Source organism: Peromyscus leucopus, chromosome 6, assembly GCF_004664715.2.
Source record: "Peromyscus leucopus breed LL Stock chromosome 6, UCI_PerLeu_2.1, whole genome shotgun sequence".
Lineage (NCBI taxonomy): Eukaryota > Metazoa > Chordata > Mammalia > Rodentia > Cricetidae > Peromyscus > Peromyscus leucopus.
The window spans coordinates 115,468,538-115,486,929 of NC_051068.1; the positions used below are offsets into that span (position 1 = coordinate 115,468,538).

Here is an 18,392-nt window from a genome sequence, read left to right on the forward strand (position 1 = left end):
TAGGCTGATTCCAGCACTTTCCTATTACCTCTCAGGTAAGAGAAAAGTTTCCCCACCATCCTCCAGGCAAGGAAATGAAAATGTCGGGGTCTGATGAGAAAGCCATATGCTTTCATCAGTCACTATCCCCAAGCCATTACCAAGCCAATTCATCAACGTTTGGAAACAAACAATGGAGCTCCCATTGTTAGCCTGGCAGCTCAAATCTCAGCTAAGACTCCAAAGCCAAAGTGCTCTTCTAGAATCTGAAGTCATCTTAGACAGGGGCATTACGCTGTCATATGCACACACGTCAAACACGCTTTAAAGTATCCAGTTATTCATTATCCAGACCTTTTGCGATTGGTTCTTTTGCTTAAGGTGTTTCTTTTTTCTTTTTTTCTTTTGTTTTTTGTCCCCTCACCATTCCTGTTTTCCTCTGTCATCATTACTGTTTGTCTTGTTAAAAGTTTCAGCTGAAAATGCAGTTCAGCAGCACAACGCTTATACCTGCCATGCACGAGGCCATGAGTTTGAGCCTGAAAAAAAATAAGTTTTTTAACTGAAAAAAATGTGATATTTTTCACTAAACTCAAGATGTTTTATGGTGATTTCCCCTCTTCATATTTCCTATTCCCCTGTAACTACAGAGAAAGGAATCGGTGTTGGAAATATTCTGTGTCTGTGATCATGTCAGATTTAAGTAACATTGACTTTGTTGAAAATAAATCCTGATCTTTATCCAGGAGTTGTTTCATTCTGCTGGAGATATGACAGAGTTTTCTTTAATATTGCCATTCAGTTGCGTAGTAAGACTGAAGGTATGGCCTCGTTTCATTTCTGCTCATGTGATAAAACACCCTAAGCAATTGTGGGGGTATTTGCATTAACTTACAAGTACAGATCACTGTTGCTGGAGGGCTTCTCTCCAGGTTCCCCAAGCCCCACAGTCCCACAATCCACGTATAAAATAATCACTCAGACACTTATATCACTTATAAACTGTATGGCCATGGCAGGCTTCTTGCTAACTGTTCTTTTATCTTAAATTAAACCATTTTTATAAATCTATACCTTACCACATGGCTGGTGGCTTACCAGAGTCTTTACATGCTGCTTGTCCTGGCGGTGGCTGCAGTGTCTCTCCTCTCAGCCTTCCCTTCCCAGAATTCTCCTCTATCCTTGTCCCACCTATTTCCTGCCTGGCAACCTACTTCCTGCCTGGTCACTGGCCATCAGTGTTTTATTTACATAGAGCAATATCCACAGCAGATCACAGTGCATTATTTCAGAGGGGTCAAGGTGGCAGGGACTTGAAGCAGCCAGTCCCGTCACATCCAAGAGCAGAGAGAAATGAGTACATGCGTGCACATTGGCTTGCTTGTGCTCAGCCTGATTTCTCCATCCTCAGCTCAAGAACCCCTTCCTCAGGACCAGTGCCACCCACACTGGGCTGCATCCTCTCAGTGAGTAACTTAACACAGTCTCCAAGAGATGTACCCACAGGCCAACCCAACACAGATAACCCTTCAAGACTCTCTTTCCAGGCAGTTCTAGGTGCTGTCAAATCATGGTTAAAACTAACAAATTGAAAAATAACATTTGCATTGCAGAAAGGGTGTCCTCAAACAATGAAAAAGTTCATGTTAATGAGCAGATAGGACCATGTTCTTGCATCAAAGAACACCCCTAAAAGGAAAAGTATCAGGTCAGGACCCCCAAGACCAAGTTCTCAGCACAAAGGAGATTTATTTGCCCCAGAGGGACAGATGGCAGGGAATAAGAGACATACACAGGAAATAGAGGATGAGGGAGAAGGAGAAGGGAACAAGGGAAAGGGTGAAGGGGTATTTGTCCTGTACAGGGGTGCTGTGGGATGTTCTGTATGTCCTGTGGGAGCCCTTCTTGGGTTCTTTGTGGCGTTACCCAGCAGGTCCATATAGAGGATGATTAGGACCATGGGCCTGAGTGCAGGTGTTTGAGATGGTCTGCACTTGGCTGTGCTGGGGGATGGTCTGTATGTCAAGTTGTTCTGATTGGTTAATAAATAAAACCTGATCGGCCGTGGCTAGGCAGGAAAGATAGGCGGGACTAGCAGACAGGAGAAATAAAAGGACAGGAGGGCAGAAGGAGATGCTGCAGCTGCCGCCATGACCAGAGACTGCCAGCTGCCGCCATGACAAGAAGCATGTGAAGGTGCCGGGAGCCACAAGCCACGTGGCAAGGTATAGATATATGGAATGGCAAGATATAGATTTATGGAAATGGATTAATTTAGGATAAAGGAACAGTTAGCAAGAAGCCTGCCACGGCCATACAGTTTGAAAGCAGTATAAGTGTCTGTGTTTACTTGGTTGGGTCTGAGCGGCTGTGGGACTGGCGGGTGGCAAAGGTTTGTCCTGAATGTGGGCAAGGCGAAAAACTATCAAGCTACACAGGGGCAAATGATTTGCCTCTGTATAGAGAGGAGACAGACATGGTCACAGGAAAATGGCAGTTTATAAAGGTAAAATGGGCAACCCTCTGTTGGGATGAGGTGTTTTATTTTAATTGGGCATGTTAATTAGATGAACCAAACAGGCTTTTGATTGCTGAACTTCAACACTTTGATAGCTGGACCTTAGTGGCCAGCCTCAGGAGGAGGAAGTAGCCAAATAAGGGAATAGACCATGGTGGCTAGCTTTAGGAATGCAATCTGGAGGGGTTTTAGCAAGGAAGAGGGCATGAGGAGAAGGCAGGAACTGCCAGAGCCATGCTTGGGACCGACAAATGAGGACGAGCTGGCCAGTTTTGAGTCACGAAAGATCTGTCTGGGAAAAACAGAATGATCAGCTTGGACTGGTGGGTCATTTCTGAGTTCAAGTTTCATCTCTACCTTTTCTCCAAGGAGGAAATTGTGGGTTCACACCTTTGGACTCGTGAGAAAGGGCAAAATGGTTTTCACCTTCTTCTGTCTCTGCAAAGCTGAGCAGGACGGGGGAGGTTTGGTGCACAGGTCCAAGTCTGAGGATCTGAGCTGCTTAGCGAGCAAAGTAGGAACCAGCTCCCTCTGCTTGAGAAGGGCAGAACTGAGGGACCCTGTCCTCCCAAGGGTGTGAAGAGCACAGGAAGGGAGCGCTTCCTCCCCAAACTCTCCTTGGGTAGGGGACACTCCCACTTCCAGAGGAAGCCCCCTCCTGCAGCCTGGCACCATCTTGGCCTCCCGGTTGCTGAGGCCCACAAGCAACAGCAGTTCAATTTCCATCCTTGGGAGAAAGATTTGGGCTTGAAGCACTGAGGAATGAAGCTGCTGCCCACACCTGGTGAAACAAGTTCTTCCAGTTGTCTTCCCCAAATAAACCCTCCCTGGAAATGCGCTGGGCAGGGGGAAGGAAGGCTCTGATGAATGGTGAGATTGGCAGGTTAGGCCTGGAGTTTACAGCCCTGCCCAGGGAAAGGCAAGGGAAGGAAAATGTCTCTCCCAAGCACCGTCTCTGCTACTTTGCGCAGCTTCAGAGCAGCTGCATGAAACTTAGGTTAGTCTTTCCATCTTCCACATGAGAAAACAGAGGCTCAAAGATGTACTATAGATCTGGGGGTGTGATGCAGCATTGGTCTACTGTGCACAAAGTCCTAGGTTTGGTCCCCCCCAAAAGAGATTCTGTCACTTCCCTATTTCTGTTGTCCACCAAGACACCGCTATCCCCTGTCGCAGCTTACTGCAGCCAAGGTCAACACCTAGGCTGATGGTGAGCCGTTGGGCTGCATCTCCTTCCAGCTAATTTGTTTGCAAAGTTCCAAAGATAGCAGGAAATCTTCTGCTCTGAGCACTGGAGAGAAAGGTTTTAGATATAAGGGTTCCTCCTTTCACAGGACGATTCCAGGAGTCATTTACCAGGGTGGTGACTTCACACACCATCATGGCACTGGCAGTAGGTCCATCTACAGGGAGAAAAGTTGAGGATGAGAACTTCATACTGAAGCATACAGGTCCTGGCATCTTGCCCATGGCAAATCCTGGATCAAACACAAATGATCCCAAGTTTTCCATCTGCACTGCCAAGAGTGAGTGGCTATATGACCAACATGTAGTCTTGGGAAGGTGAAAGAAGGCATGGGCATCGTGGAAGGCATGGGCATCAAGGAAGGCATGAGCATCAAGGAAGGCATGGAGTGTTTTGGGTCCAGGAAAAGCAAGACCAGCAAGAAGATCACCATTGCCAACTGTGGACAACTCTAATTCTTCTGACTTGTGGGCATCTTACCCACCTTACCATTCTTCTGTATATCTCAGGAGAGCACCCCCACCCCATCTGCTCACAATACCTTATAATGTCTGCTCTAACTGAAGTTCTTTGGGTCCTATAGTTTCCTCATTCCCCTCCAATTGCAGAATTAAGTTTATGGATTGCAGAAATAAGTTTATGACTATGAATAAAAACTACATAAGGAAGGGGAGAAGAAGTCACCATTCAAATTTAACGGTTTAAAACAATAGTACAGGATTGGAATGCAGGTCAGTTGGTATCTGCCTTGTATAATGAAGCCTGGGATTCCATCCCCAGGATTAAATAAACCACATGCAATGGGGGTGGGGCAGGCCATATTTTTAGGACTCAGGAGAGGAGGTGCAGGATTGAGAGTTAGGAGTTGGAGGGCAGTCTGGGCTATATGAGACTTTGTCTAAGAAAAATAATCCAGTGTTTTTCATGATAATGTGAGTTGACCAGGGCTCAGCTACACAGTTCTTCTGATGGTCCCACTCACTGCTGGGGATAGTTGCAAGGCTAGATACTGCTAGGAGGCTGGGTCTGTCTGTCTGTCTGTCTTTCTGTCTCTGTCTCTCTCTTTCTCTGTGTGTGTCTGTCTGTCTCTCTGTGTGTCTCTCTCCCTCTCCCTCCCCCTCTTCCTCTCCCTTTCGATTTATAGGACCATTCTAGCACAACTGCCATACTTTTCATATGGAAGCTCGAGCATTCAAAGAAGCAGGCACAGACACCTCAATTCTCGGAGAGATTAGACCTCAGACCGGGATTACAAGCTCGTTCTATTAACCAAGGATGGTGGTTGTGGTTGTTGTTGTTGTGGTGGTGGTGGTGGTGGTGGTGGTGGTTTTATTCTTTGCTCTTTGGGGGCCCACCACCCAGCTCCCAAATAAATCACACAGAGACTTATTATTATTTATAAATGCCCAGCATTAGTTTGGCTTGTTTCTAGCCATCTTTTCTTAACTTAAATTATCCCATCTATCTTTTGCTCCTGGGATTTTATCTTTCTCTATTTCTGTATACCTTTCTTTACTTCTTACTACCATGGCTGGTTATATAGCTGGGTAGCTGGCCCCATTTTTTCTCACTCCTCAATCTTGATCTTTTTCTCCCAGATTTCTCCTCCTCTTTATTCTCTCTGCCTGCCAGCCCTGCCTATCTTTTCTCTTGCCTTGCTATTGGCCATTCAGCTCTTTATTAGACCAATCAGATGTTTTAGACAAGCAAAAGAACATAGCTTCACAGAGTAAAAACAAATGCAATATGAAAGAATGCAACACATCTTTGCATCATTAAACAAATGTTCCACAACAAAAACAAATGTAACACATCTTAAAATAATATTCCACAACAGCTGATTATGAAACCAGCCTAAATGTGGCAACACCTCTCAAAAAAAGAGACTGCCCAGAATTTGCAGTGATCTTTTATTGGTGAAATTATTAAGGCCATTCCACATAGTTAAAAGGGAGGTTTATTTAGTGGCGTAACTTACAAATGAAGGGATAGGTAGGTTGCAGGGTCTGGGAAAGGCCTGGAACAGTCCAGCGGTGTTCTCTGGAGAACTCTGCTCGGTCTACCTCCAGCATCCAGGGTCCAGGAACCAAGAGAGAGTCCACGCATCCCGATCTCCAGTCTTCAGGGTCCTCTCTTGGCCCTGCCTTGTAGACGTGGTAGTTACCGAAAACTCAATGGGGTTTGGAATTTCCAGATCAAAGCTGGAACGGTTACCCACTACAATCTTTAGTCTACCCTATTGCCCAAAGTCCCACAGAGCCACAGACCTGGATCTTTCTACAGGCTTTGGTGCTCCTGGCTCTGTGAAGTAGGGACATGAGTAACACCATGGTGAATCTCAGGGCTTTATAGAGTCATGGTTGTGGAGAAGGGCACTGTGCAAGAGCAAAGGCAATGGACAGCTGAAAGGAGAGATGAGGGACATAAGTCTCCAGGAAGGCAAAAATTCCTTCCAGACCATTTAACTCATAGATGAATTAAATGTTGTTCATCTGGGTCATGACTTCTGAGCAGACTCAGATTTCCAAATGAGATCAGAGCCTGTAGCACACTGCACAAGCATTTAAAGGAAATGAGAATGTCCAGTTCCCATCTCCACTCATGAGCTACTGATGGCAAATGATGGAGGAAAATAACATGTGTGGCTAACTTCATCCTGTGGACCCAAAAACACCAAGCCTACCCTACAGTTACAATTCTTCCCTTCCACTCCTGGGAACCTTTTTCCCACTTCATTTGTTCATTTATCCATTCGTGCATTAATTTTTCATTGCGCCTCTGCTATGGGTTGAACTCTGTTCTGATTGGGGACACAGCAGTGAGAAAAAAAATCTTTACCTTCGGAGAGCTTGCCTTTTTAAAAATATTTTATTTCTCTTCTTTTTTTCTAGTGAGCAAAATAGAAGACTTAAGTTTTAAAAAAAGGTAAATAGGGGCTAGAGAGATGGCTCAGAGGTTAAGAGCACTGACTGCTCTTCCAGAGGTCCTGAGTTCAATTCCCAGCACCCACATGGTGGCTCACAACCATCTGTAATGAGATCTGGCACCCTCTTCTGTGTACATAATAAATATTAATAAATTTTTTAAAAAAGGTAAATAAAGGACAATTGCATAGCCTTTCCTGTGATGCTTTGAATGGAGTGAATGTGACTTGAGGTGGGTGTAACTTTATTTAGAATAGCAGAGGAGGCACGTCCTAGAAGAGGTAACATTAGAACAAAGACTAGGGAGGTAAGTGAGCAAGCCCAGGCTGTATCTAAGAGAGTGTTGGGGGAGGGGCTTGGAGGCTGGGGAGCAAGGCCTGAGCTAGAATACACCTAAGAGGCTCAGTACAGGAAGCCAGGGTAGACACCCACCCTTTGGTTCATTAGCTGACCAATATTTAACAGACTCCACTACTACTCCCCAGCCCTGAGCATACAAAGACATCCCAGGCTTCTGTCCTCAAGGAGGGCACCATTCAGAAAGGCAAAAGAAAACAAATACCTGGACATGGCGTTAACAAGCATGATTATGGGTGTAAGTGTCTCCAAAGGCAAGCTGCTTGGCTCAGCTGCGAATGTCTGTTCTCCACCCATCTGTTGATGGATCAGAGACACAAGGATAGTGTTTGGTATTTGACATAGAATCTGCCCATATCCCCAAATATTACAGAATTATAATTTTTATTAAATGCAAATTTTATTATTGCATTCTAAAGCAAAAGTGCAGGGTAAACTGCGGAATATAATCACCATGTAACTATTGCTTTGAATTAGTACTGCAGATACTTCTAACTGCTTAATTATTTATTTTTAAAATATATTCCAATATTTTAATTATGTTCAGTTAAGTGTACTTGAATATTTGCGGCACTCTGCATTATTTATATTAGAGAAAAAGCAGCCTAAATCAACTTGCCCTGGCATTTCATAATTTGTGCTTGCATATCTCTAAAATAGATTTATATGTAGCTATCAAATGGTTATTTGGAATATGCTATGATTTTAAATTTTTATCTAAATTTTATTTTAATGTCTCACAAAATAAAATTTATTGGTTTCTTTATACTACTATGTGTCTTATCTGATTATTCATATTCAATATTTACAGAATACTAACTAGAGCTGCACTCCCTTCAATTAAATACAAATGTGTAGGGGCCATCACACACCCCAACCTCCACCCTACTTACCCCACCCCTGGAACAGCCAAGATTTGGCATCAAATCCTCTGGCAGCCCAAAGGGACAGAGAAAGGAAAACTGTGTCAGCATGGAACACTACTATGAACCGGAAGAAGGGGGAGATCAGAACCCCAAGGGAATTTACTGTCCCCTGCAGAGCACAGATCTTAGTGGCACATGAAAAGAGGAATCGTGGAAGCTGACACAGATGTAGGCTCCACCAGAACTGGCCTGAAAATAATGCCGGCTGCTCTGGTGTTTGGTATCTGTCCAATGTCCTTCCCAGTTTTTAAATTCATTTAAAAGTCATTTCAATCTAAAGGATAAAAATATTAAAGTTACAGTATTTCAATAACCCTCTTTATGTCCTGCAAATCTAGTAGACAGATGCCCTGGAAAGAGATTACTGCTTGAATACTTAATCCCAATTTGGATGTTTTTTAAACAAGGCAAACCTGGACTTAAATGCAATGTGCACAATTTAGCTAAGTATAAAATATTAATGCACAAACATGACTATAAATACAGCCAGAGAACCAGGCAGGAAGAAGCCACCCAAATCCACCTCTGCACATTACTCTCCAAATCAGAGGCTGGGTGGGTAATGAACCTGTCTGTTTTGAGGATGGAGGGACAGGTGAATTGCGACACATCAGCTCCGGCACGGGAGCAGAGGGCTAAGAATTGTCAATTCTGAGACTCGCCCAGGCCAGCCAGCGGTTGTGTTCCAAGGGTTTGCTTTCCCAGTGTTTCCTGCTTCCTTGCACTCTCTTTGAAAAGGAGTCAGCACATTCTCTGTGCTCAGGATATGGTGCCCCATACATGCACACAGTAGGATTACAAGCTCAGGTTTTGAAGTCAGATTTCCTGCCTCAAATCCTCCCACCCCAAACACTTGTTACCTGGGCTGCCTTGGAGAAATCTCCAAACCTCTCTGTGCCTCACTCAGTTTCCTGGTATGCTCATGTGATACAAAGTAATGGAAAAGGATCCACAATGCAGTTACTGTGACTAATAGCTGATGGGTGAGGGAGAGACATCTTATTCAGTGATATGTCCACTGGCAAGTCATGGACGCTCCCGGACATGCAGGGAAGCAGAAGGGGACTAGTTGGGAAGAAAAAGGATCACAGGAATAGGGAAGAGACAAGAGAGGGTGACAGGAAGTGCATAGAATCAAAATACACTATGCACATGTATGAAAATATCACAATAAAACCTTCTATACATAATTGATGTGTGCTAATAGACTATCTTAAAGATAAAAATAACTCAGTAAAATGGGACGTCTTTTTCATCTCATCCTTTGTCCATTCTCATCCCCCTTGTCTTCTGAGCCCTTTGCTCCCCACCCCCACCCCGCCTTGTCACCAGCTGCTCAAAACACGTGGATTCTAGGTCCAGCCACTGGATGACTAAGCAAGAAGGGGTGTCATTGCCGAGAGCACCTCTTACTATGACTAAGATGCTGCCCCTTGGGGACAGCCTAAGGGCAGGCATGCACCAGCTCGACACATATTTAGTGACTAAAATGCAGGAAAAAAAGAAATGGGGGGAGAAAGGTGGGAACAAAACAGGGGTGTAGGAATGCGCCTTTCTGTCGTAGGGAGCCTGGTGGCAGCAGTCACCAGGCTGTGGTAAAGGCTGCTACTCAAAAAACAACTCTCCACTGCTTACCTTACAGTCCAGGCCTGTCTTGCACTAAACATGGTGATGAAATTCTGAATTCCAAATTTTAAAATGTCTTGAGATAGGAACTACACAATAATAAACACTTCTTTTCTCTAAGTGGAAGTAAAATTCACACAAGAACTAGAAAGGCCAGTTATAAAACCCTTAAGGGTTTGGTCTCTCTCTCTGGAAACTACAATAATTTCACCCCAAATTGCCTTATTAAAAACATCACAGTTTTGTCTTCACAAAAACACAACATGTTCCTCTCAACTCCATCCTCATACAGCTCCAGGTGGTAGAGTCAAGTCTGAAGCTTGGGTCCTGTCTGGCTCTCCTGTCTCCCTCCAGGAAGATGTTTCACACTCATCTCCCAACGAGAAGCCAGGCCGCCAGCATCTGTCTTGACTGGTTTCCTCAATTATGAAACTGTGTTATTTTTACACAACCTGCTTCATGGGTCATATGAAAATTAGGCAAACGTGGGATGTATTGGTGAAATAGTTGTATATTAAGCACTCAAAATGTTATTGTCAAAATTACATCATAATTCATATGTTTCCTACACAGAGGGGTGATTTCTGACAAAAAAAAAAAATCTAACTTTCTTCATCTCTTCTGCCTCATCCATAAGACAAGACTGGTTGGAAGACTCTCACTAAACTAATTTCTGGTTAAAAAAACTGATACATTTGTAAAAAGAGTACATATATATATACATCAAACAACACACTATGTTGGAACTACATGACATGTGTTCTATGTGCATTTTAGGTATATATGTACATAACACATATAAATATATAACATATAGAATAGATCTATGTTACATGGTTTTTCCCTGAGTGCACTACTCGACTCACACAGAGAAGACACAGATGAAAGAAAGAATCCCGTCTCAGTCCAGCTTGGTGAATCAGAGTTTACTGAGGTTACTTCGGGAGCGTGATGACTCAAAGGCGGTGGCACCGCCCCCACGTCCCCTGGGCAACTTATGGGCAGCTGGGCCAAGGAAGAGTCTTAAGCACAGCATGGATGACTGATGACAAAGTACACACTGAAGCTCCCTGGTGGAACTTGGAACTGCTACAGAGTCCCAAGTTCCGATCCATTGTTTACCTCTCAAATGCTCTCCGAGAAAGGAGGGCCTAATGAGCCTCCCCTTCTTCTCAGTCCTTCAATGACGGAACGTTAATAGGCCCAATCTCATGGGCATCTCATGCAGGTCATAGCTGCTTTGACTCAAGACAGCAGTGGATATGAAGGAAACACACACACACACACACACACACACACACACACACACACACACACACACACACCAGGGGAGGGTAGGAAGGGGAAAGAGAAGGAAGAAGGATATTTGAGATGGAGTTTTGCTAAGTAGTTCAGGTTGACCTTGGACTCAAGTCCTCCCATCTCAGACTCCCCTGTGCTAGGATTCCAGGTGTGTGTCACTATGCTCAACAGTTTGCATTTTGTATAAATGAGTTATTATTTATCTTCTCTCATTCATTCTTCACTACTTTTTGGAATAGGTATTCTTTCCCTTTTAAAAGTTAGGAAAGGAAACTGAAAATAGGTAGTGAAATGATTAGAAATAAGTTGTCAATTGGTAGAAAAGGCAGGACTCAAAACCTGGTTCTTGGTTCGAAAAAACCCACATCATTTCCAGTGCTCAGTGCTCAGCTCCTGCCCACCATCCCTGCCCATTCCTAATGCACCATCACGGCCCAGCTTCTCACTCAAGCTTTCATCTGTTTATCCAACAAATACTCATTGAGCTCCTGACTCTCAACTGGATGCTGAGAACACAATGACAACCTAGATCCACCAAGTCCTTTCTTCATGGAGTTTATAGTCCAGCAGGAGAGGCAGACATTGATTAGATAATTCTAGAAATAAGTGTTAAACTAAAGTGATGGTGATAAGACACCTATAGGATTTGAATGCCTGTACCAACATCCACTGAGAGAAATCTAAAATAACAGACATTGAAGATACATAAATCCATATTCATCGTCTGGCAAGCTATAGAGAAGCTGACTTCTAAGGGATACATCTCAATAGATAGCTGCAGCTAACTTTATTCACGGTCCCTCTATCTGTAAAACAACATTTTTGATAGTTGGGAGATTGTCCAACATGGTTCCAAGGACTTTCAGATCTGTGCCACATTCTTCTGAAAATCCCATCTGCCACTGCTATCATGCCCTTAGTCCCTAACCCCCAGAGACCAGAAACTGAGTGAAAAAGCCACCTTTCAACAGAGTATACTTTGTGGTGGTCCTTAGAGAGACAGATTTGGAAAGAAAATTAAAATATAATTTGTTGATAGCCGCACATTTTTTCTTTGTGAATATATTGAAATTCAGGGAGTCAATCTAGCCTCTGCCTTTTCTTCTATGACAGCCAGTCTCTCCAGCGATCTGACTAGACTGAGGCTTTACTATGCATCATTCACTGAAAGCAGAATGAAGAAAACCTGGAAAACCAGACACCCAGTTGCCATACTTCATATAAAACAACTGAGCAACATAGGTCTTATGTGGCATATTACTTCATACTTTTCTAGAAAAATATTAAGAGGTGATATAAAGGACTTAAGGACTCACACAAAGGACCACATTTAAAGTCATAAAGACCCCCCAAAAGCCTATGGAAATTAATTTTAAATGAATACCCTTTAATAAAATCCATTGTTACATGTTGAAGAGTCACAGTTTATTGTGTAGAATTTAACCACTTAAATTCCTCTCCAGTTTGGCATTTAAATTATTCTCCAGTCTTGTCATCATGGTGCCCACATTTGGGAGGGTCTACACTAGCTTCATTATCTGGGAATTTCTGTTGTTCTTTCTGGATACAGGTTAATCCACAGGCTGACACTTGACCCTAGATGGGCCAACACATTCTCTCCTCAAACGTGTGTCAGATTCTAAGTGTGCCTGCCCATGCAGGATTTCTTCAGGTGACCTGAGAGGAAAAGCAAGAAATCCCTGGAAAGAGGAGAAGGGAAAGCAGGGAGGGGCGAATATTAAGAATAAAGGGAGAAGCCGGCGGATGCATAGAAGCAGAAACAGGTTCCAACGGCTCTGATCTTTTTTCAGTTTTTAGTTCTATTCCTGCCCTAGAGCCTACTTGCCTTCCTGCCCCGTGCCTCCCGGGACATCCTGGAACCCTTACAACCAACTCGCTCCCTGTTGCAATAACCAAGTTCACCTCCGTTGCTTGCTGCCAAGAAGTGCTACCCAAAGCATTCTTTCAAAGAACCAAGTCCAACCCAGTCTAAGATAGCCATGCACTCGATGTCCCACAAGCATTTTGTGGGAGGCAGACCCTGAGACACTGATTTGAGTTAGTCACCATATTTGACATCAAAACCTCATGTTTAGCTGATAAGAGAGAGAAATAAAATTTCAAAGGTGTACAAGACAGGTATGCATACCACATGTAAAGATGTCGTGAAGGCTGCAAAAAAGGGATGAGAGGATGTGACTAACTGTCCTCCAAGTCAAGCAGCCACCGTCTTGGGGACTTCAGCTGCCTTTTCTTGCAAAAACATCATGCCAGCTGAGCTTGTTGACTGTTTATCCACCCCCCTCATGGAGACGTGAGGAGGAGCATGAAACCCCCGCCGTGTGTATCCACCTGTTTATCTTCTACCTGTTTGTTGTTTATTGTCGCCTTATTTGCATGTGGTCTTGGGGAGGTGCTAGAGTATAGAGGCCTGGAAGACATGCAGCTAAGGGAAGGCCTTGACCCTGCTTGATAAAGGTTATCCAAATGTGGTCTGTTGGCTGAAGAAGCACCCACAACTGCTGGAAGTAACCCTCACTGTGCTCTGTATGAAACCACATAAACTCATTGGTTCCCCCAGAGTGAGCTTCAGGGAATTGCGCCTCACGTTGTCCCTGAGACCTTAGGAGAAGGAATACATATTGCTTATGTCTTCCCTTGGGAAGGAATTGTAGCAACAGAATGTAATTGACCAGTAGATAGAGAGTAAGGATGGAGAACATCACCTGAGAAACCAGAGAAGGTGGCTCAAAAGGTGAGCATGGCAGGGGATCTTGAAAGCTGTGTAGCTCAGGAAAGGGTGAGAGCTTTTCCACAGGAGGATGAAGCAGCCTGGTGTTCTGGTGCAACTATAAAGAGCTCCCTGTGCTGAGGCACCTGGCTACTAGGGATGCCAGAAGGTGTAACAGGAGAGGAGTCAAGATGGGCAGTGTGGCATGAACATGATCAGTAGTAGTAGGCTCTCAATTCAATGGGGAAATAGCACCAAGGTTTCGATGTCTCCCTCCCCCATACACGCAAACTCTGCCATTTCCATACCTTTGTAGAAGTGGTCTTCACTCCTTTCAGGAGGCAAAATGAGCTACTTGGTAGATTCATGAGAGTTGTTTCTGGGGTTGTGTGAGGACTTTTGATTTGAGACCTAAGACCAATGGACATCATGAACTCTCAGTAAAGGTCCCAGCAAGATTCAGGAGAGGACATGCCCTCAAACACTAACCCTGAGTTCTGGAGTCTGGGGAGTCAAGAAAATTGGATTTCTCCAGAAGTGAACAAAATCATGTTAGGACCCATCTCAAGTGCCTTGGTAGACCTTTCAACAAAGGTCTTTGTTGTTGTTGCTGCTGCTGTTGTTATACCTATGTTATGAGACGAATGGAAAGTAAGACAATGAAATTATTTTGGAAAGAAGATTAAACATGTTGAAGAAAACCCCAAGTAGTATGGGTTAAAACACAGAGAGAAAGTTGGAAAAGAACAACTGTGGATTAGAGAAATGTAGCCAACAATGGAAGCAAAGTGCAGGGTGAACAATCTTTGAAGAAAAATGCAATCAGTCAAGGCTAGATGCAGAAGTGAGAATTGACTTTCCCAGGCAAGGCTTCACTCCTGGGTTAGTGCAAAGGTATCAAGGTGGGAAGCCCAGCAGGTGGAATGGGTTTGTCCCTCTGTGCTGCCCTAAAACAATAATTGATCATTGCCAATTCTGAATCCAATCATGCAGCACATGACATCACAGTCATGCTGGTTACACACAGGTGATTCAAGCTAGTGTTTCGTTTGGAAAAATTAAGTAAGGTTCAACCAAACTTTGCCACCACACAGATTTAATAAAGTCAGGAGAAACAACCAGGCCCCTCCATAGGCTGGGATAAAGAGTCTAAATCCTGAGGGTCTGGTGGGGCTGGTGCTGGCCTGCTGTCTTTTTATGTTGACCCTTGGTTACAAAAGAGCTCTAGCTGTTGGAGGGCTTATTAACCCTTTCTTATTCGAAAGATGCAAGAAAAGCAAGGATACCTCTGGACCTGCTTCATATGGCCATGGGCAGACTCCAATCCTAGAAAGGTGCTCTGCAGAAGGGACACTTAACAGGACTCCCCAAAGCCACCAGTCAGGGCGGCTTTCTCAAGGACTCCAAAGTCCTTCTTAAACTTCAGTGTGCACACAAATCACTTGGGGGCCTTGTTAAAATACAGGAGGGAGGGAGGGGTACATGTGAGCATATGCACATATGCGTGCGCCTGAGTAGGCCAGAGGTCAATATCAATGTCTTTCTCTGCTGCTTTCTACCTTGCCTTTTAAGACGGGGTCTCTGGTATAATCTGGAGCATAGCAATCTGGCTAGACTAGCTAGCCAATGAACGGCAGGGATCCACCTGTCTCAGCCTCTCCCCAGCTCCACTACAGAGACTGCATTTGCCACCACAGTCAGCTTTGAGGTGGGTGCTAGGGACCCGAACTCTTACCCTCATGCTCCTACATTAAAGTACTTCACCCACTGAGCCACCCCACCACTGCCCAAGACTTGACCTCTCGACCAAGTCCCCCTGTGATTCCGAGCCTATACAGACTTCACACAGCAAGGCCGTGGGAAGTTCTCAACAATGAACAATCGTTTAAGAGACTCAAACATGCACCTGGTTAGGACAGGTTCATTCCAAAGCCGGAATGGCTGTACCACACGGAAAATTCTGCCAAGCTTTCAGATCACCTGCTACAACAGCATCCCCCAAATGGAGATTTTCACAACGAACCAGCTGGAGGTTGAGATAATCACAAGACTTCAGCCATGGGCTTCATTGCCAGACAGCAGATAATCATACCAAAAAGGGGAAGAGAGCCCGAAGGCATTCAAACCTCCGGGGGAATATGACTTGCGATTTATTATCGTGTGAAAAGCATAAATGGTAGTAGCATTGTGATTTTTTTTTCCAGGATATAGAAAAATTGATAGCATCAGGGTTGAGCTATCTCCTGCCAGACTTCTCTCTCCAGCAGTCTCCACCCGCTACAGAAGGCCCTCCTCAGCCTCGTCTATCAAGCGGGTCACACATGGTTACTCAAGTTAGATAGAAAGATTGCAAAAGAAGCATGCCGGGGCAATGAGCCCTCTGCACCACAAGAATGCTGTTTAGAACAACCAACAATTATGATCCCGGGGGAAATGCCATGCCCGGTGCCCCTCTGTTCCTGCCTGGAAAGAGAGGGGTCACAGGCATGGCAGCAGAGAGGCGGATTCCAGGAGAGTGGCTGGAACTCCGAGGCCACGGTCTCCAGCCTTCGCACTGATCGCCTGGTTCCATTTGCTCCCTGGAGAGCCCTCCTTACCAAGAGCCGCGGAGCTTCTGTGATTACGAGGCCTTGACTGTCTTCAGGCAATCGCTTAGATTTTTTTTTTCTTTCTTTCTTTTTACCTTATTACCAATCTGCCTTTCTGAGCAGAGGTCACGGAATGGCAGGAGACGTCTCATCTTCGTTATAATCCACTGTTTGAAACATTTCAATTAAGCTTCAGATCAGGCCCCAGAACTGAGGCCGTTTAACGAGGGGAAGTAATGACCTTCTGTTGCAGGTGGCGTCTGGCACACCATCAGTTTTAATTCTTCTTGATCCTTCTGCACCCCTTTGATAGCCGGGATCAAGGTTCTCTTTCTACGCTCGCAGCGCGTTGGAGGACTTCTAGGGACTGTGCGGACAGGGTTTTCATCCCCGCAGTCTCTGGGAAGCTGGTTGTCCCCTGCAAGTTCTCCGCGCTTGTTCAATTTACCAAAGATTAAAAGACGTCTGAAAAGACGGGGCCCATGTGCTAAACCCGTGAGCGTCTGCATGTGTTCCCAAGGCAAGGAGACATGGGGAGGATTCGGAAGAGACTGTGGGATAACCCCTTTGATGCTTGCTCCTCGGGAGGAAGCAGAGGACAGGAGAACACTTGGCAGGTTTAATGGGGTGTGAGCGGGGAGTACCTACGCATTGAAGCAAGACTTTTCCAAGTGGCAGGGGCTGCACATCGCAGGGTCCGGCTCTGGTGGAATTTTGTTTCCTTAACCAAAACACGGATATTTTAAGGAAAGGATGTATTCTGTTTCTCATCTCTGATAAAGGGCCAGAAGGACAGAAAACGCCAGCTTTTTTTTTTTCCCTTCTCCTTGTCCTTCAACAACCCTTGAAGCCTACTGTACACTTGGCTCATTCCTGGGCTGCCACTGAGGGGGTAGCCGTGACAAATGTTCTTCTCTGCCTCCAGAAGTTTGTCTTCAACACTGAGGGATTAATACAAAAAAATGATAATTATGGAAATAAATGTTTAAAGCAAATACCAAGTGAGCTGAGAGGAGAAGTGGGCTGCTGGGGGGGGGGAGGTGGAGAACAGCCTGGGTGAACATGTTTGAGGACACATTCCTGGAGAAAGGAAGGGCTGGCAGCTGGAACCACAGGAGTGAAGGCAGGGTAGGAAGAAGCTTCCAGGGGTGCTTGTGGTGCAGACGTCAGCTGCCAAAGGCTCGTCAACTGACCACACATACGCCGAGAAAGCACACTTACGTGACTACGTCTGGGTCCCTACAGTGGATAAGCACGGAGATGACAGCCCGGAGAGAATCTGTGTTTTAGTCTCTGCCTCGTCACTGTGTGTCGTGAGTAAGTTCCTCGGCTTCTGTACAAGGCAGGGGCTGATGAGCACGGCCACCTCCGTGGGGTTAATCTGAGGAGTAAGTGAATTAGCCAGTGCTAAGGGCTCACAACTGCAGCCTCGGCGACCACATAAAGGTCACATTCGCCCTCTGCTTCTGAGGGCAGCAGGGGTGTCCTCGCCTTTCCAAGTTGCACCTCCTGATTCTCCCCCCCCCCCCGAAAAAACAGCCTTTCCCTGGCCAGGAGGGCGTGTCCTTCCAGAGCCCCTTCCCTGTAAGCCAGGAAGGTGGGGACCTTCCTCACTGAGGCCTGTCCTCCTGCCCGGACACTGGGAATGGATCATTTCAATTCAAGAAATGGCTCCTGGTGTCTTTTCAATTCTTACACTGTTCTTTCTTGCAACCAGACGGTTTATCAGGAAGGGTATCAGCAAATACTCTGTGCTTTACTGCCGTTAGATGGCACTTGGCATTGAATTGAAAAAGCCTTAAAAATAGCCATCAATCATTTGATGTACGTAGGCAGTGATCTATATTGATATGGCTCCGGCTACTATCTGAAATGGTTGTCTTTCATTTTACCCTTTATATGAGGGTTATTACAGTGCACACCACTTACAAACAGACATGGTTATTATAGACAATTGGTTATAGTGGACAAAAACTGATTTCCCAACCAAAACATATTAAATCCAATTACATTTTTCATAGGTTATAACCGACAGAAACCTTGGTTTCAGCTGACATTTTCCAGGGCTTTTAATGACGTTGCTATAGGACTCCAACGAGGGGAAGGAGGGATGGCGGGTGTCAAAATGAGGCCAAGGAACACCAAAGGTTTCATTTCCAACAAAATAATTATCCAAGGGGAGGAAACTACTTTGG

At 45.0% G+C, this 18,392-nt stretch overlaps 1 pseudogene; it reads left to right on the forward strand.

Annotated features, from left to right (window-relative positions):
* Nucleotides 1-3,330: 3,330 nt before the first annotated feature.
* On the forward strand, nt 3,331-4,198 carry LOC119088262 (annotated as a pseudogene).
* Nucleotides 4,199-18,392: the final 14,194 nt, after the last annotated feature.